Here is a 19,970-nt window from a genome sequence, read left to right as displayed (position 1 = left end):
TGACCAAGTATTGCGTGTCCGATGTATGCCAGGAGCTGTGCTAAGCGATTTACCTACATGGTCTCATTTAATCCTTACAACTACCGTTTGGAATTGGTGTTATTAAGATCTTCATCTTCCAGATGAGGTAAACCGAAGCTTAGAAAGAAGGTGTTTACTGCCGAAAGTCACAGAGCTGGCCAGTGGCAGAGCAAGAACTCGAATCCCGCTAAATCTGACTCCAGAACTGCTCTTATTCACCATGCTACACCCAAACGTTGGTTAATGCTTCCCAATTTACAATGGAAAAACTGAAGGTCAGGACAGACAGGCGACTTCCCAAAGTCACAAGAAAAGGCTCTGCTGAACCCCGAGGTGGTGACCATGTGGTTGCTGGTGAGCCATGCACCACCGGTCTCCGAGCTGTTTGTTCCCATTTTACAGGTGTTCACCGAGGCTCCAAGAGAAGCAAGCAGCTGGGGTGGGAGCTGGGAGCTGCATGTCAATCAAGCCCCAGCCAGCCTGCCAGCCAGGCTCTGCTGCCCAGCGGCTGTGTGGGCTCAGTTCAGTTGCTGGCTTTTTCTGAGGTTCCATTTGTTCCTGCATCTGTACAACGAGGATGATGGCCTCTCTGCCTCCACTCTGACAACACTCCAAGCACACATGCTGTCTACTCTACTGCCACTGGGGTCCTGTTCAACTTTATTCCGACTGCTCCCCGCCTCTATTTAGAACCTTTCACGGCTCCATCTCAGAGTAAAAGCCAGTGTCGACACCAGGGCCCACAAACCCCTGCACAATGTGCCCTGTCCCCACCTACCCCCACCCCAGGGGCCCTGTCTGATCTCATCTCCCTTTCATTTGGCTCCAGCCACACTGGCCTTCTAGCCCTTCCTCAATTCCTCAAACACTCCCCAGGCATGGGCCTGCCTCAGGGACTTTGCATTTGCCCTTCCTTCCACCAGGAATGCTCTTCCCCAAGTTTTGTATGGCTGCATCCCAATGGCGGACATTGTCAGGTCCGCTCTAATGTAACCTCCTTCAGGAGGCCTTTCCTGACCATTCTATATAAACGTCTCCTCATCACTCTCTCTCCCCATGCTTTGTTTTAGCTCATGAGTCTGGTAGAGTTTGTTGATTTGTTTATCTGTTTATCATCTGTCTCCCCACTAGACTGTAAGTCCCATGAGGGCAAGGATCTTTCATTTGTTGAGTGCTGGATCTTCAGGGCCCTGCATACAGTAGGCACTCAACAGGTGCTCTTGAATCAATGCCAACAAGTTTTTGCATTGTGTGAATTAAATAAGTCAGTGCATACAAAGAGTCGATGCATTGCGGAAAGGCAAAATAAACAGATAATGATTACTATTACCATTGTTGTTCATTGCCCTACAAACAGTGTTCTGACAGCATGCAGGAGAGAAACAAGAGAGAAAGTCCAGAACAAGGGAAAGAGCCAGAGGAAGGAAAAGGTTGGAAGGTAAGAGATGAGGAATGAAGAAACAGGAGGAGACGTTGGCATTGGGTTGAGGGCAGGCAGGAGTGCAAGCACCCAACTCCAAATTAATTTGCTTGGCAATGGAAAAGGCAAGTCCTTGAGGCGAGAAGCATTGACGTTGCCATGGCCCTGCCCACTTCTTTGCAAATGGGGAAACTGAGTTCTGGGGAGTGGAGGACCTTTCTTGAGGGCATCTTCAGTGATAACACAGCTCGTGTTTATGAGGCCTGATTATGTGCTGGGAACACGACTGCCATCATCTCAGTGCACCCTCATGCCAGCCCTATGAGGATGGCACTGTCATTGCCCCACTATATAGGCCAGCAATGTGCCCAGGCTCTCCTGGCCGCTCCTGGTGGCAGATCTGGGCTCAGACTGCAGTGAGTCAGACCCCTGAGTCTGTACTCTTAACCAAGACTGAGCTGAGGGCACCTGTTACCCTGGCAGAGGATCCTTTATGGAAGTCTTCTGCTGTGAGGATAACAGGAGCTGCAGTTTATTTATTTATTTTTATATATTTTAAAATATGTTTATTGATTTCAAAGAGAGAGGAAAGGAGAGAGCGAGAGAAAGAGAGAGAAAAAAACATCGATGTGATAGAAGAGAAACACCTATTGGTTGCCTCCCATATGTACCCCAACCGGGGATCAAACCCCAACGTAGGCATGCGCCCTGACGAGGAATCGAACCCCCAGCCTTTTAGTGTACAGGATGATGCGTCACCTGAGATGCACAGGCCAGGGCAGAGCTGTTGTTTATTGAGTGCTGACTGGGTGATGGATTTTGTGTCCTTTGTATTAACTCACTCATTGGATTTTTGCAACAATCTTCTTAAATTGATACTTTTACTATCCCCATTTAACTTAAAGAAGAATGAGCCTCAGACCCATAAAAGTTCCATGTGCCCAAAGGCACCAGGAAACATTTCAACAGGAGAGAACACTGTGGCACCCACTCTAACCCCATTCTGCCTGGTACCTGGTGATGTCATCAACCCTATTTAGGGTTAAATCTACCTGGCAACTAGTGATGTCATCATTCCCACCAAGGGTCTACACTGGAGACATTATTAATGCTGCTCAGTCTCTGGGGTAATTTATGACATCACTGAATGTTAATATTAAGCTTCCTTTAGCTGAGGGCGTTCTATGAGCTGGATGCCTGTGCTAAGTGCTCTGATAGTTGCTGTTAGTGACTGACTGCTTAGTGTGCACCAGGCACCATTCTAAGCCCCGTATATGTATCAAATCCCATAATCCTCCCAGTAACTCTAAGTGGTAGGCACTAGTGTCAATATTCAATTTACAGATGAGTACATCAAGGGAAAGCTGCCCACGGCTGCACAGCTAGAAAGCATCAGAGTCTGAATTTGAACCCTGGGTGTCTGCCACCAGAGCTTGGGTCGTGGATCACTATATGAAGTCACCAGAGAGGCTGAGACCCAAGCAACAGAGTCAGAAGGAGGCCCTCGGCTACTCAGAGCCTTCCCTCTGTCCTCCATCTAAGTCTGCCCCAGAGAGCGGGTGCCTTGATGATGCACCCACGTCCTTCCCTGGGCCCTGGGACTGCCCCCCCCCATGAAACTGTGAGCCCCTGGCTGTCAGCGGCCAGCTCTGAGTCCTCAGTGGGTCCCGAGGGTACAGCATAAGCTCTGAAACTCAGACGTGGGGGTGGCTGGAAGATTGGGATGGATGTGTGCAGGGCTAGGGAGGAAATGAGAATGTGGGAGAATTCAGAGTTCCCAGAGGAAGAGAGGGATTCCTGCCAGCTGGCACGGTCCTGTTTTCTAAAGTCATAACTGCTTGTTATGCAGAATCCGAGAAATGGGCAGCAGAGGTGTGGGGGGAAAGCCCTGAAGAGCCAAGTTCATGCACAAGAATAAAACTTTCAAGCTTAGAGAGGAGGAGATGGGAGAGCCAGGGAGGGGCTGCTCAGCGGAAGAGGGTTTGGGGAGATTTTTGAACAAGAAAAAGATTGGGGGGAGCAGCTTCTGCGCCTGGGGGGGGTTAAGGGGGCTCGAGTCTTAATAGAGAAAAAGAGAAGGACAAGAAGCATGCTAAGTGTCGCTGTGGGTCCTGACTATAATCCTGCCTGGGCATTTTCTCTGTGGCAGAGATTCGAATGGTTCCAGCATTTTATTTTTGGCCACTGGGCTGATGTTTTCCTGCGTGTGACTCAGAGCTGGAACTGGCTCTGAGACAAGAGCAAGCTGGTGACCTCGTGTGGGTCACAGATGAGTGATGGGCTCCTTTCTGCCATGACGAACATGTATTGAGTGCCCACTACATGCCAGGCTTTGTTCTAGACCAGGGGTCAGCAAATATTTTCTGTAAAAGGCCAGACAGTCTATACCTCAGCTTAGAAGGCAAGATAAGATGGTCTCTGTCTTAACTACTGTTTGCCTTTGTAGCAGGTAAGCAGCAATAGATACTATGTAAGCGAATGGGCGTGGTTGTGTTCCAATAAAACTTTGCGCAAACAGGAGGTGTATCCATTCCCAAGGCTGAGGAGGCGGAAGGAACAAAGACAAGACCAGCCCTCACACCAGGCAGAAGGAACCCATTCACACCTAAGGGAAGTCCACCCCCGGATCCGGGCCTGCTCAGAGTCAAAGGAAAGTCCTCACCCTTTGCCCCCTGTCTGCCCTCACTTCCCAAACCTCTTCCTCTTGATTACTCTGCTCCGACCACACCGACTCTCCTGTATCTGTTTCCTCTAGCACTTCTAATCTGCCAGCATAGTATATCATTCACTTATTTGCTGTGTTTCTTATTTTTTTAAAAAGATTTTTTTTAATTGTATGTATTTTTAGAGAGAAGGGAAGGGGGCGGTGAAAGAGGGAGAGGAACATCATCTACTTATCTACTGTGTTCATTTTTTTTTTAAAGATTTTATTTACTTGTTTTTAGAGAGAGGGGAAGGGAGGGAGAAAGAGAGGGAGAGAAGCATCAATGTGTGGTTGCCTCTCACACGCCCCAACCCCCTTAACCAGGAAGGTGGCCTGCAACCCAGGCATGTATCCTGGCTGGGAATCGAACCAGTAATCCTTTGGTTTGCAGGCCGGCGTTTAGTCCACTGAGCCACAGCAGCCAGGGCTACTGTGTTTGTTATTTATTGTCTAACTCTCTTTGACTGCAGAAAATCAACCCTAGAGAGGGTGGGGATTCTGCTCCGTTTACTGCTCTGTGCCCAGCACCAGGACAGTTCCTTGCACACAGTAAGTGCTCTGTAAATCTCTGTCATAAGTGTAATAAACAAGCCCTTTAGGAAATTCTGCTCGAGCTGGTAGAGTGACGGGCAACTTTTACTTCCTCGTTACTTTTACTTGCTGCTGGCATTCCTAAAATGACACTCATTACCTTATAATCAGGAAGGGTGAAAAGGCCACCCAACCTAATTTTAATTGTTTTTTTTTTTTTATCCTCACCCAAGGACATTTTTTTTTTCATTGCTTTTAGAGAGAGAGGAAAGGAGAGGAAGAGAGAGACAGAAACATCAATATAAGAGAGAAACACGGATCAGCTGCCTCCTGTATGCGCCCAGGCCAGGGATGGGGCCTGCAACCCTTCAATCACTGGGCAACAGTCCAACCAACTGAGCCACACCAAGCTATCTTTAAATTATTTTCTTTCTGAAGTAAAACAATTTTAATTACACAAGGTGGAAACGTTCAAATAAGAGGGTGACGCTGACCTTGACCAGCACCTTCCTTTTCACCTCCCCTTCTAGATGGACCCCTGATCATACTTTGGTGTGGATTCTTCCAAAAACATGTATTATATATTTATATCAGGGGTCAGCAAATGACTGTACGCCCTCTCTGGCCCTCTGTCTGTGTTTGTAAATAAAGTTTTATTGGTACACAGCCAAGGTCATTCATTTGTCTATGTATCATCTATGACTACTTTCACACTGAGGGGCAAGTTGAGGAGTTATGATAGAGGCCCTATGATGTTCAAAGCTGAAAATACTTTTTGAGACTTTACAGGAAAAGTTTACAACCTCTGATTTATACACAGTAAGTCCTCACTTAACACAGTCAATAGGTTCTGAGGCTTTATGTGAAACAATGTATAAGGAAACCAATTTTACCATAAGCTAATTGATATAAACAAGAGTTAAGTTCCTACGGCATCTCAACAATCTCATAATGAACCAATGTAGGACAGAAAACACTGTTGCGAGAGGATCTGCTGAAATGAACAAGTAACAAAAACATTCCTGATGATTTCTTGTGTTTAGGAAGTTGGATAATACTTGATATATTGAACTGTGGCTTACTTTTCTTACTAAGCAATATGTCTTAGGAAACTTTCCATGCCTCTACATTTAAATTCACCTTAATCTGCCTTGGCTGGTGTGTCTCAGTGGATTGAGCACCAGCCTGTGGACCTAGAGGTCGCCAGTTTGATTCTTGATCAGGGCACAGCTGGGGGCCTGCGAGAGGCAACAGATCGATGTTTCTTTCCCTCTCTTTCTCCCTCCTTTCCCCTCTCTTTAAAAATAAATAAAATTAAAATTTTTTATTTAAATTCACCTTCATCTTTTTCACACCTGAATGGTATTCCACAACCACAGTCTGTGGTTCTTTTGACTCCTCTCCTGCTAATGGAGCTTTTAGTGGTTTCCATTTGTCACTGTACAAATGACAGCTCAGTAAACATCCTTCCTACTTCCTCCTGTGCACAGAGCATATTGCTGAGGCAAAGACTATAATGCAGTTGAGATTTTAATAGATGGTGTCAAAGTGCCACCCACAACAAGACTAGTTTCCTTTTTAGGAAAAAAAAGAAAAAGAAAAAGAAATCAATCCTGTCAGGTATTTATTACACGGCTATTCGGTGAAGGGTTCCACCCCTTGGGGAGGTTGACCCATAATTTTCTGACCCCAGGATGCACTGTGGACTTTCGTGGCCCTTTGGGCTGGCTGTTCCCTTCTCCATGCTTCTCCGCCTGGTGGAACGCTGCTAGGACCTCAGCATCCACCTCAGATGATGGGACAGAATTTTTGGACGTTAACTACGCACTTATCCTGTGTCCCAGAAACCTCATTTCCCAGTAGAAACCCACAGGAAAGGTTGACACAGGTGTAGGACACCATGGGATCTGTTACTTGGAGACAGGACAAATAAAACAGGAGCGGATTCCCCATGGTGTTCTGGAGGCAAGAAATCAGAGTTACACATCGGAACATGGAGAGAACCTAAAAACATAATGTTGATGGGGAGAAGTAAGAAACGAAACCAGCCCTGGCTGGTGTGGCTCCGTGGACTGAGTGCTGGCCAGGAACTGAAGGATTGTTGGTTCGGTTCCCAGTCGGGGCCCATGCCTGGGTTGCGGGCCAGGTTCCCAGCTGGGGGCTAGTAGGAGGCAATGGATCAACATTTCTCTCCTAGCACATTGATGTTTCTCTCCCTCTTCTTCCCTCCCTTCCCCTCTCTCTAAAAATAAATAAATACATCTTTCAAAAAACAAATAAATGAAACCAGGTCTATAGAACAAATTGAAAGGTATGATTTATATCTTTCATATCAATTTAGAAGATAGATTTCCACAAAGCAACCCTTGTCTGGCCTGCAGGCCTTTATTCCTACCCAAGGGCGCACGAATGTTAAACGTGTTGGGTTTGTCCATGGGGTGCCAGGGAGGAGACAGAAAGAAGCCAGGAATGTAAAGGGCAAAAGCAGAAAGAAAGCAAAATAGGGTGTGTTCAAATGACAGAGACGAGAACTGAAAATATGATGCAACTCTATGAGCCTACCTCCATGCCCTGAAAAAGGGTCCATCTTAGGTGGTGGTCTCTTCTTAGAGGTCTTTCCACTTGCCACTCCCCCGACTCACTGGGCTCAATTCCCACCAATGCTTTCTGTTGCCACCATTAAAGCACAAGTTCACTAGACTGAGACTCTATCCGAGACTGTCTCCCTAACCAGAGCAGGAGCATTTTGGGGACAGAGAACAGAGTCTGTGCCTCAACTTTCCTAATCTGTAGAAGGGAGATGATGATCAAAGTATCTACCTTGTAGATTTGTAAGGTTAAATCAATTGATTCCTGTCTTGTGCTTAATGCAGTGATTTTGTGCACTCAAATATTGACAGCTATTACTATCATGATTATTTTTGAGATTAGTCTCAGGATGTTGGGAAAGGCCTACCCTGATGCCTCCTCCTTCAGGAAGCCTTCCATGATTTCTAGTAGGGAGCTCTACTGGCACCTGTGGCCCTTTCACTATAGCCTCTCCCCAAGGTGTGGGGACCACCTACTTACCTGTTGGTCTCCCCAGCTTGTCCGGGATCTCCTCAAGAGTAGGGACCAGTTCTTCAGAGTCCAGCAAAGTGGCCAGTGTCCCTTGGGCCTCCAGAACTGTCTGCCCACCTGAATAGAATGCAGGCTGGGCCGGGAAGATAAGGCAGGTGTATAATTAACGAATATATGGCCAGCTGTATATTACAACAGCCCGGTGACAGGATAGAAACCAAGTATGCCAAGGGCCCCCTTCTGCTTTCAACCCACCTCCTGCCTCCTCCTCCCCCGCCACGCCACTCCTCTGAAGGTTCCCTGCATTCCCAGCCCCCTGGTTGGCACACCCATCCCAGGACCCACCTCTGAGTCTCAGCCTAAGCCCAGGCAGGGCCTTCTCCTTGGAATGTCCTTCCTTCCCTTTCCACTGGACTCCAGGCAGGTGATGCAGTTGTGCCCGCTCAATGCCCACGCTCAAACATGCCTCCCTTCTGCACCTGCTGGTTCTTGACCTTGTGACCATACCTTCAGTGTCTGATAAAACCTGCAGATCCTAAAAATAGTTTGTGGCCTGGCTGGTGTGGCTCAGTGGATTGAGCACCAACCTGCGAATCAGAGGGTCACCGGTTTGATTCCCAGTCAGGGCACATGCCTGGGTTGTGGGCCAGGTTCCCAGTTGGGGGGCATCCGAGAGGCAGTCACACATTAATGTCTCTCTCCTTCTCTTTCTCCCTCCCTTCCCCTCTCTCTAAAAATAAATAAATAAAATCTTTAAAAAAGAGAATAGTTTTTTTCTTAAAGTCAGGCTTATGAGGCTTATTGAGGTATAACTTATATAATGCATAATTATATAATAGATGCAGAGATAAAGTCCCTAGATGAGGCAAAATCCACCCTTTGTAGTTAATGGATCTGTGAGTGTTGACAGATGCTGACAGCGTTGTAACCACCACTGCACTCAGGACCCAGGACCCAGGACAGATCCCTCCCCACTGACGTTCCCTCGTCCCCTTCCAAGTTCCTGCTGGCAAGACTCCAGTGGCACTGCATGCAATAATATGTCCTCAAGATTGCTATGTTGCATCCATCCACGTCTTTCTCATTAAAAACAAAGCCAGCCCTGGCTGGTGTGGCTCAGTAGATTGAGCGCTGGCCTGCGAACCAAAGGGTCACCGGTTCGATTCCCAGTCAGGGCACAGGCCTGGGTTGTGGGTCAGGTCCCCACTTGGGGGGTGTGGGAGAGGCAACCACACAGTGCTGTATCTCTCGTTTTCTTTCTCCCTCCCTTCTCCTCTCTCTGAAAATAAATAAATAAAATATTTAAAAAACAAAAAAGCCCTGACCAGATGGTTCAGGTGGTTGGAGCATCATCTGTGACCTGTGGGTTGTCTGTCTGTTGGGCTCAGCCACTGAAAGAGCCTTGGGCAGCACATGAGTCCCATGGGGTAGTTTCTCGGGGAGTCACCCGTGCGGGGTGAGTGGTGTTTGCTACATTAACAGTTTCAAACTTGGCGCTAATGCCGGGTCTGAGGCTACTCAGCAGAAGTCTCAGTGTTGCCCTGACTGGTGTCACTCAGTGGGCTGGGGATCATCAGGCAAAGCCAAGGTCGCTGGTTAGATTTGCCTGTCAGGGCACACGCCGGGTTGTGGGCCCGGTTGGGGGCACACAAGAGGCAACCGATGGCTGTTTCTCTCCCTCTTTCTCCCTCCCTTCTCCTCTCTCTAAAAATAAATAAATAAATAAATAATTTTAAAGAAAAATAACATTAATCCCAGAACTTCTCCCAAGGTGGCTGTATTAGTTTTCTGTCGCTGGCTCTAACAACTTGCCGCCATCTTGATGGCTTAAAATAGCACAAATGTATCTTCTAGTTCTGGAGGTCAGATGTCTGAAACGGGTGTTCTGGGGCTAACGTCAAGGTGTCAGCAGAATTTTCCGTCCCTTTTGCAGCTTCTCCAGGCTGCCTTCACTCCTTGGCTCGTGGCCTCATCCCGCCAACCTCTACGTCCATCGTCACATCTTCTTCTCTGACTTAGACCCTTTGGGCTTCCTCATATAAATACCTTAGTGGTCACATTTAGGCATTGAGGACCCATCAGCTAATCCAGAATAATTTCCCCAACTCAAGATTCTTAATTTAATCACATCTGCATAGTCCCTTTTGCCCTGTAAGGTCACGCTCACTGGCCCTGGGGATTAGGACATGGTCACCTTTGGGGGCTGTTATTCTGCCTGCCTTTTACATCCCCACCAGCTGTCCTGGTTGCTCCACATCCTCGTCAACATGCAACATTGTCAGTCATTTTGAATATTAGCCGTTGTGTCTGTTGATCTCATTCCAGTTTCAATTCGCGCTTCCCTGATGACTAATGACATTTTTTTCATGCACATACTGGCCATTTGTGTCTCCTCCTTTGTGAAGTGTCTGTTCAGATCTTTGGCTTGTATTTGAATTGGGTTGTTTGTCTTTCATTGTTGAGTTCCAGGAAGGATGTGTGCCTTTTTTATTTGGCGGATTCAATTCATACTCCCATCATCCACGTAGAAAAGTCCCAATATTCCCCCTTTCAATTTTTCCCTTCCTCTCCTCTCCTCCCTCCCCTCCCAACTCAGCAGTCCTTGAAGCTTAGTGCCTTCAGGGAAAACAGGGTACATTTTTACACTTCCTCAGGAGTAGGCCCAACATAGTAGCCACTAGTCACATAAGTACATTTAAGTTCCGATAATTAAAATTAAATAAGATTGAAAATTCAGTCCCCTGGTCTGGCTAGCCACATATCGAGTGCCCAATAGCCACAGGAGGTTGGTGGCTTACCTACCATGTTAGCAGCACAGATAGGCAACATTTCCAACACTGCAGAAAGTTCCAGAAGTATGTACAGGGAAACCGACCTGTCTCTCTCCGTAGTGACTGCCTTACACGGATATGTTATGGTGCCAGACAACTGCTTTCCCACTGGGGATGAGGAAAGGAAAACATAAAAGACAGAGGAGAATGAGAAAGAACCATGAACCACAGTAATAATTGTCTGGCACTTGGTAAGTACTCATTACATTTTTTAAAAATACCCACATAACTATCATCTAATGAGTATTTGCGGAATGCCAGGTACTTTCTTGTCCATATTATCTGACATGTGTTTATTCCCAGAGAAACAGAAGAAGGAAGAGAGAACACTGAAGCCCAACCCTTTCTTTTTCCAAAGAGCAGAGGAATTAACTCTTTAAACTCCACACCCCTCTTGGGGCCAGCCATCCTGGAAGGAGATCTCTTTCAAATGTGCCAAGAATTTATGCTAAAACAGGGCTCATTACTTTCCCTGCCAAACCTGCTCCAATACCTGTATATTCCCTCATGATAAATGGCCTCTCAGTATGTCCACTTACCTAGGTTAGATAACAGGGACACCATTGTCACCACCTCTCTGTTCCTTGCCCATCCCCCACAGGTGGGCCCTCCTGCCACCCCCCACCTTGGTCTCTGCTCCAAGCCCTGCTCTCCATCTATGGCCCCAACTTCAATTCAGACTTCCTCCTCTGCCCGCTGGATCCTTATCCCAGCCTCCTCCCAAATCTGCAGGTTCTCCCCTCTGGCCTGTCCTCATGTGAACCCAGAGGGTCTGTCTACATCCAGAGCCGACCCGTCCATCCCCTGCTCACAGCCCTCTCAGTACTTCTAGGTAAATATCCCAGCCCTTCAATGTGGTGTTGGAAGTGCTCTCTTTCATCTCTGCATAAACACAGCTCCCTCTACCCAGAATTCCCTCCCCATCGCTCCCTGGTGAACTCCTACTCATCCTTCAATACCTAACTCAAATATCCCCTCTTCCAGGAAGAAAGCTGACTCCCTCAGACAGACCAGTACACACCCTCTGAGCCCCTGGCGTACCCTGTGACACTATGGTCATCTACAAGTCTCTCTCAGTTGTGAGTTTCTGACCATTTATCAGCCTTCCTTGGAAGAGTGTGACCTCCCAGAGGGTACAGTGTTATTCATGTTAGTGGCGACAACATCTTGGACAGGGCCTGGCACATAGTACATGATCAGTAAATGAGTGTTGGGGGAAAAATGATAAATAATAGTTAACATCGAATTAACCCTATGTTAAAAGAGTAAGTTTCCACAGAGACACTAGGAAGACAGTGTCTCAAGCAAGTTGTCAAAGCTAATATGATCAGTAACAAGCCCTCCTGACAGCATGGTCCTCCTGATGTGATTCACAGAGAAGGACACAGCACCACTTCCACACTGTCACTGCCCATGGTGCTTCACCTCATGCTAATCATAAGGAAACCACCAAACGGCCCTGGCTGGTGTGGCTCAGTGGATCGAGTGCTGGCCTGCAAGCTGAAAGGTCATCAGTTCAATTCCCAGTCAGGGCACAAGCCTGGGTTGCGGGCCAGGTCCCCAGTTGGGGGCGTGCAAGGGACAAGCCATCTATGTTTCTCTCCCTCTCTTTTTCCTCCCTTCACCTCTCTCTAAAAATAAATAAAATCTTTAAAAAAAAAAAAAGGAAACAATCAAATCTAAATTGAGGGCCGTTCTACAAAGCAAATAGCCAGAACTTCTCAATTTTCCCAACGTGAGAAACACGCTCAGAAACAGCAGAGGCATATTACTGCGCAGTTCCGGAGGCCAGCAGCCCAAGGTCAAGGTGTCAGCTGGGCCCCGCTCCCACCGAGCCCTGTAGGAGAGAATTGACCTCGCCTCTTCCCAGCCTCTGAAGGTTGCTGACAATCTCTGATGCATCTTGGCTTCCAACTGCATTACCCTAACCTCTTCCTTTGTTGTCCCATTGCGTGGTCCCTCTGCATCTGTGTCTTCACATGGTGCTCTTCTGGTGAGGACACCGGTCACGTTGGATTAGGGGCCCCACCCTGCTCCAGTATGAGCTCATCTTAACGAATTCCACCCGCAATGACCCTATTTCCAAGTCAGGTCATAATCGGAGGTCCTGGGGCTTACGACGTTAACATATCCTTTGGGGGGGGCACATAATTTAACCCCTCACACAAAGCAGAGAAGGGGGACAGGAAGTGGTGGGGTGAGCAGCTGCACCCTCGGATCGGGTGGCCTGGGAAGGCGTCTCTGCGGAGGGGACACTCCCACTGCAGCCTGAAGAGAGCTGTTGACAACACTCTCCTCCGAGAGACGAACATGAACCTCCTCGCCTGGAATCTGTGGCATTTCCCTCTGCGTCTCAGAGGTGTCTAATCTTGCCCCCACCCCCACCCCCCACCCCCCGGCTCATTTCCTGGTTTGAAACGAGTGAGCCAGGCAGCGTGGTTCTCCTAAGAACCTGAGAATTGGTCGGCGGTGTCGGGTTCACGCCGTCAGAGGCTCGGAGAAGCCCCGACAGCTGTGAGGCTGAGCAGCCGCCAGCCCCGCTTGCAGCCAGAGTTGGGGACCTCTGGTGCGCGCCAGACGTCCGGCTGCCCCAGCCAGCACCCCTGCCAGCTTTAGGGCCAGTGACATGCCCGCGAAAGGGGGGTCCCGGGGCCTCTGGCGGGAACTGTGTGTGTTCTCACCTTGTAGAGCGGAGGGTCTGCAAACCGCAGCCGGGAGGCGGGCGCATCCAGCCTCTTGCCTGTCTGTATAAATGAAGTTTTACTGACACGCAGCCACGCCGTCCAGTTGCCGTTGTCTGTCGCTCTGCATGCTGCAGGGTTGCGGCAGGGACGATATGGCCCGGAGAGTGGAGAATATTTTCTATCTGGTCCTTCGCGGAGTTTGTCAGCCCCTGCCGGATGACATTGCAGCGTACAAATGTAACACTATTTATTCATCCACCTGGGAATGGCTATCTGTGGAGTTTCTAGTTTGGGGTGATTACAACAGGACTGGTAAGGACAGTCTCCTCTGGGGGCTATGAAACGTGTTCTAATCGCATCAGGTCATTGATTCTCAGCGGGAAGCCAGTGTGCCACTCAGGGGACCCTTGCAATGTCTGGAGACCATCTGGGTTGTTGCTATCATCTGCATGTTTGTGTCCCCGCCCCCAAATCTCAGTGTTGAAATCTTGATCCCCACAGCGAAGATATTAGGAGATGGGACCTTTGGGAGGTGATTATGTCATGAAAGTGATTATGTCATGAAGGTGTAGCCCTTCTGATTGGAATTTGTGACCTTATAAAATGACCCTGCAGCCCTGGCTGCTGTGGCTCAGAGGACGGAGCGCCAGCCTGCGAACCAAAGGGTCGCCGGTTCGATTCCCAGTCTGGGCACACGCCTGGGTTGCGGGCCAGGTCCCCAGTTGGGGGTACACAAGAGGCAACCACACAGTGATGTTTCTCTCCCTCTCTTTCTCCCTCCCTTCCCCTCTCTCTAAAAATAAATAAATAAAATATTTAAGGAAAAAAGACCCTGCAGAGCTCCCTCTCCCCTTCTCACACATGCGTGGCCCTCACCCAAGCATTCTGACACCTGATTCCCAACTTTCCGTAGTCTCTACCTTCAAAATATGCTCCAGATTCTATCTCTTCATTACCCATCTGCCACCACCCTGGTCCAGACCACCGTCATCTCCTGATCCATCTTTGGCCTCTGCTGGGCTCTCTGCTTCCATCCACAGCCTATTCCCTGCCCGGTAGCCAGAGGATCTCATCAAATCCTCAGTCAGATTTCATTCCTCTCTGCCCCAGACTCTCCCATTATGGATTGAATGTTTGTGTCCCTCCCAAATTCATCCTGTGAAGGCCTAGCCCCCACTGGGATGATATTAGAAGGTGGGGTCTCTGGAGGGAATCAGGTTTAAATGAGGTAACGAGGGTGCGGCCCCCATGATGGGATTAGTGCCCTTATAAGAAGAGGAAGAGAGACCAGATCCCACACTCTCTCTGCTGTAGAATAACAGAGGGAGGAGCCACTGCAAGCCAGGAAGAGAGCTCCCACTAGGAAATTAATTAATTTTTGGCACTTTGATCTTGGACTTCCCAGCCTCCAGACTGTGAGAAATAAATTCCTGTTTTTTAAGCCGTTCAGTCTGTGGTATTTTGGATGGCAGCCCAAGCCAACTAAGACATCTTCCCAGGCTCCCACTGCAGTCATATTAAAAGCAAAGTGCTCACCATAAGGCCTGTAAGTCCTGCCTGATGCACCCCATCCCCCTCTGACCCTGTCTCGGATCTTTAGTTCTTTCCCTCATGCACTCAGTTGCTGTCACTCTGGTTTCTTTGCCATTCCTTGAAATAAATGCCAGGCACGTTCGCATCCCGGATCCTTTGTGCTGGCTGTTCCCTCTGTCCAGAAGCCTCTTCCCTGAGACACCTCCATTACTGGCTCCCTCATGTCCTTCCAGGCTGCACCTTCTCAGGGCGATATTCCCTGGCAGAACCGTGGAAATGAGCAACCTCCCTCTTCACTGCTCATCCTCCTTTCCGGCTTTATCTACTCTTCGGTGCATGAGACCATCTAATAGGTTATATATCTTGTGTTTATTCCTTGGGGTCTATCTTCCCCCTTTGAACATAAGTTCTGGGGGTTTGTGTCTATGCTGGTCACTTTTATAACCTCCGTGTCTAAAACATGCCTGGAATACAGCTGGTGCGTGTTCTTTCTCTGTGAGCGAATGAATTCAACAAATATTTCTGCTCTGCTCCTAGAACAGGGATGGAGGCTGGGTTCTGGAGACCCAGGTAGCTCAGAGAAGGCTCCTGCCCTGGGGGAGTTCAATGTCTTGGGGTGGAGAGTGCTGGAGCCCTAAACGTAAGAGAAGCTGATAGCACAGCGCGGTCTGAGAAGGACTATGTTGGAGAAGAGTGTAGAGGTTGCAGGACCATACAAAGCCTGTGGAAATAGACAGTCACCTCTTTTTCAGTTCTAATCCAGGTGTCAGCTACCTATGGCGCATGGACCAGCTGACTCCCGCCCCCGCAACAGCTGTATGTCTTATCAAATAAAGTGTTATTGGGACACAGCTGTGTCCATTCATTGAGGCACTGTCTGCGGCTGCTTTCAGCTACAACAGAGCAGAGTGTTTGCAATAGAGACCATATGGTCTGCGAAGACAAAAATATTTACTGTCGGGCCCTTTCCAGAAAAAGTTGGCCAACTTTAATATTAAAGTCGCCCTAATATTAAAAGCTCAGATTTTCTGAATGCTTACTATATGCTATATACATGGTTTTGTTATTTTATCTTCACCGTAACCTTTGAGAGCATGGATATCCCATGTTATAGAGGAGTAATTGGAGGTTCAGAGAGGTGACATAATTTTCCCAAGGTCACACGGCGAGGGAGGGCGGGGCAGAGCACAGAGGACACCTGGTTTTGCACCTTACAGTTTTCATTTTGTAACACATCTTGGAGAGAGTTCTCTCTGTAACGGAGTCTATCAGTCACATTTGCTTACCTAACAGTGTCCTTCTGGGTTCATCGAAGAGTCCCCTCCCGATGAACATCTTGTGCTCCGTTCTCGAAGCTCCCGTGTGAGTGCCATCTGAAGGCTAAATTCCTAGACTCGGAGTGGCTGGGTCAAAGGACATGTGCCAGGTAACGACTTTGGTATGGCGTTGAGTTCACCGGAAAGGTGGGGAGGAGCGAATGGGCGAGCATTCCAGGTGAGGGGCCTGCAGGGACGAAGCACGGTATGCAGGTGTGAGTCAGGCTGCCGAGGGCTTGAGTCAACACAGTGAATGTGACAGGTGAGGTGAGGCCTTCAAGGGAGGGGAGAGTGTGGCTGGTGTCTCACAGGCCAGGCTGAGCTCTGTCCCGGAGGCACGAGGGAGCCCTGGCAGGGCTGTGAGCAAAGGTGGTGCCAGGTCAGCTCTGGGGGCCCAGGAGGGGCATGGACTGGCGGGAGGCAGGGAGGCCTGGGGCGGAGGAGGGACGGGAGCTGAGTCCTCTTCAGCAGATAGAATTTCTAGTGGATCCAGTGGGACACTACCTGCTGCTTCCAGCTCACGTTTATGGGACAAGGTCTGAGTGCCAAGGACTTAAATTCATCAAGCTACTGGCCCCTGACTACGAAAGTGTGGTAGATCTACCAATACATCCTCATTGCAACACGGAGACTCAGGGAAGAAACTGTGCTCCAGGTCACGCGGCTCATATGGAGTCAGGCTGGGAATCGGACTCCACAACTCATAGCCTTTCGTTAGTCTTTTGTTTGTTTTACTTTTTAAAAATCACTTTCTGGGCACTGGCTCAGTAGTTTAGATGGTTAGAGTGCCGTCCCATTACACCAAGGTTGCAGGTTCGATCCCTGGTCAGGGCACATGCAATATTCAACCCACGAATGCATAAATAAGTGGAACAACAAATCAATGTGTCTCTCTCTCTCTCTCTCTCTAATAAGTAAAAATAACTAAATAAAATATTTTTTATTTTTATAAAATTATTTTTATAATTTCATAACTAAAAATTATGAAAAGTCATAATTAACATACAATAAAATTCACCATTTTAAGATGGGCAACTCAATGGCTTTCAGTACATTCGCAATGCTGTGTGATCAACATCACTGTCTGATTCCAGAGCAGTTTAACCCTCAAAAGAAACTCCTCATTCCTTAGCAGTCACTTTCAAGCCGCCCGGCTTACCCCACCCCCCACCTCACTCCTCCCCTCCCTCAGCTCTGGGCAACCACTAATCTGCTTCCTGTCCCTGGATTTGCCTGTTCTGGACATTGGATATCAATGGAATCCTACACACAGTATGTGACCCTTTGTGTCTGGCTCCTTTCACTGAACATGTCTACATGTCTTCAAAGCTCATGTGTCAGGGCTTCACTCCTTTTTATTTTTTTAAGGATTTTGTTTATTTGTTTATTTAGTTTTAGAGAGAGGGGAAGGAAGGGAGAAAGAGAAGGAGAGAAACATCCATGTGTGGTCGCCTCTTGTGCACCCCCATGCGCCCTGACCGGGTATTGAACCAGGAACATTTTGGTTCACAGGATGACACTCAGCCCACTGAACCACACCAGTCAGGCCTAACATGGGCAGTCTATTAAACTCCTACTTAATCTATATAAGCAGAAGAGTCCTAGGTCAAGTAAGCAGAAATATCAATTGAATCACCAACACAAAGAGTCATGGCTCCTTAACTGTGTTCCTCACTGAGCCAGTCGGCAGACCCCTTGAGGAAGGACCCCAGTACACTACCCAAACTGTATACTGTTAATTTTTCTCCTGCCTTTCCCCCAAGGCACCTACAGTCTTTCACCCATGTAACCCTGCCGTGGGGAAAGGAAAATAATCAGACTCGGGAAATTCCTGGCCCCTGCCATTCCAAGACGCAATTGGCCCTCCTGCAATGAAGGATCCCAGTTCGGTGGCCCCAGTTTTCACTGTAACTTCTCACTACAGAAAAGCGGAGCCACAGGGCTATTCAAGGACCCTGGAGCTCCCCTCACACATGTATTTTTCCAACTTGTGACAAGTGTGTGGTCAGCGCGGCTGCTCGGCGAGGCCCGACGGCCCGGTCCGGCGCGCTGCGCGGCGGCCGGCGGCGGCACCATCCACGGCGGGCTCGGGAGACGGAGGCCGGGCTCAGCGCGGGCTCCCCGGCATGCCCCGGCCGGCCGCCGCCTCAGAGCCGGGCCGCGTACGCAGGGTGGCTCCGCAAGCGCCGGGATGCGGGCCGGGCCTTCCCTCGCACCACGGTGCTCCGCTGCACCGCGCGCCCGGGCACCTCCGCCCCGTGCCCCGCGCCCCCAACAGAGCGCGCGGTCCCTGCCGCCCGGCCGTCGCGGGCCCATGGACGCGGCCTCCTGGGCCCGCTGCCTACCTGCGCTCGGGCCCGCCTCTCAGGTGCCGGGCCGCTCGGGTCCCTGCGGTCGGGGCGCCACCAGTGTCCCGGGCGCCCCGCGGCCGCAGCAGATGCTACTGGAGCCTCTACGCACTCCCGGGGCGGGGCAGTCTGGTGGGCGGGCGCAGGGGAGGAGGAAGCCAGAGGGGCAGTGATCGGCGGCCCTGTAGGCCAATGGCAGCGCCGATCTTCGCCTACCAAAGGAAGCCCTCGGCCAGTGGCAGCCAGGGGCGGGGACAAAGGGCAGGGCGTAAGGTCACTTGCCTACGGTGGGGCGCGGGGATGGGGCCTTCAGGTTGGGTGGGCTGGTGTGGGGCCAGCAGAGTACTCCCAGCAGCGACGGTGGCGGAGGCGGTCGGTGTCAGCGCCCGGCGCGGCGCCGTCCGCGGTGGGAGAGCGGGGACGGCGGCGCCGGGAGCGGGAGCTGGGGCGGCGGCGGAGGTGCTATCGACCACCGCCTCTCCGGCCGCCCCCGCTCCCATCGCCTCCGCCGCCGCCGCCGCCGCTCCGGCCGCTGCCACCGATAACACCTCCGCCGGCCGTCCCCGCTCCCACCGCCCCTCCGACGGCCTCTCCTACCTCTGCCGCCACTGGGGCCGGGGTCGGCGGCGCCTGGAGCGGGGGTGGCGGCTGTGGGACCGTGGCCGGCGGTGGCGAGAACGGGGGCTGCGGCAGTGGAATCGGGGCCGGCGTCGGCGGGAGCGGCGGGAGTTGGAGCTGGGGTGACGGCGGAGGTGCTATCGGCGGGAGGGCCCGGAGCGGGAGCGGCGGTGGCCGATAGCGCCACCGCCGACGCCCCAGGTCCTGCCGCCGCCCCAGCTCACACCGCCGCCCCAGCTCCCGCCGCCGCTCGCGCCGCCGCCTCCGGCCCTGGTCCCACCGCCGTCGCCCCCACTCCCGCCGCCGCGGCCCCCCGACCCCATCCTAGCGCCGCCGCCCCGTGTCCCAGCGCCGCCGCTCCGGGCCCTCCCGCCGATAGCACCTCCGCCGCCGCCACCGGGTCCCGCCGCCGCCGCCCTCCGGGTCCCACCGCGGCCACCCCCGGGTCCCACCGCGACCGCCCCACCGATCCATCGCCGCCGCCCCCGCCCCCGCCGACCCTCAGACGGCCTCTCCGACCTCTGCCGCCGCTGGGACCGGGGGCGGCGGCGGTGGGACCCGGGGCGGCGGCGGTGGGACGGGGGCCGGAGGCGGCGGCGCGAGCGGCGGCGGTAGCTGGGGCGTCGGCAGGACCTGTGGCATCGGCGGAGGTGCTATCAGCCACCGCCTCTCCCGCCGCCCCCGCTCCCGCCTCCTCCGCCGCCGCTCCGGGCCCTCCCGCCGATAGCACCTCCGCCGCCGTCCCCGCTTCTGTCAAAGACGCCGCCGCTGATCCGACAGGCGGTGCCACCGACCCTGCTCCCACCGCCCCTCCGACGGCCTCTCCTACCTCCGCCGCCGCTGGGGCCGTCTCCGCCACCGCTCCCGCTCCGGCCGCTGCGACCCACCGCCTCCGCCACCGTCG

The sequence above is a fragment of the Furipterus horrens genome, unplaced genomic scaffold (assembly GCF_987537825.1).
Source record: "Furipterus horrens unplaced genomic scaffold, mFurHor1.1.pri manual_scaffold_13, whole genome shotgun sequence".
In the NCBI taxonomy this organism is placed as follows: domain Eukaryota; kingdom Metazoa; phylum Chordata; class Mammalia; order Chiroptera; family Furipteridae; genus Furipterus; species Furipterus horrens.
The sequence above is the reverse complement of the archived record's forward strand: the minus strand, read 5'-3'. Positions refer to the sequence as shown.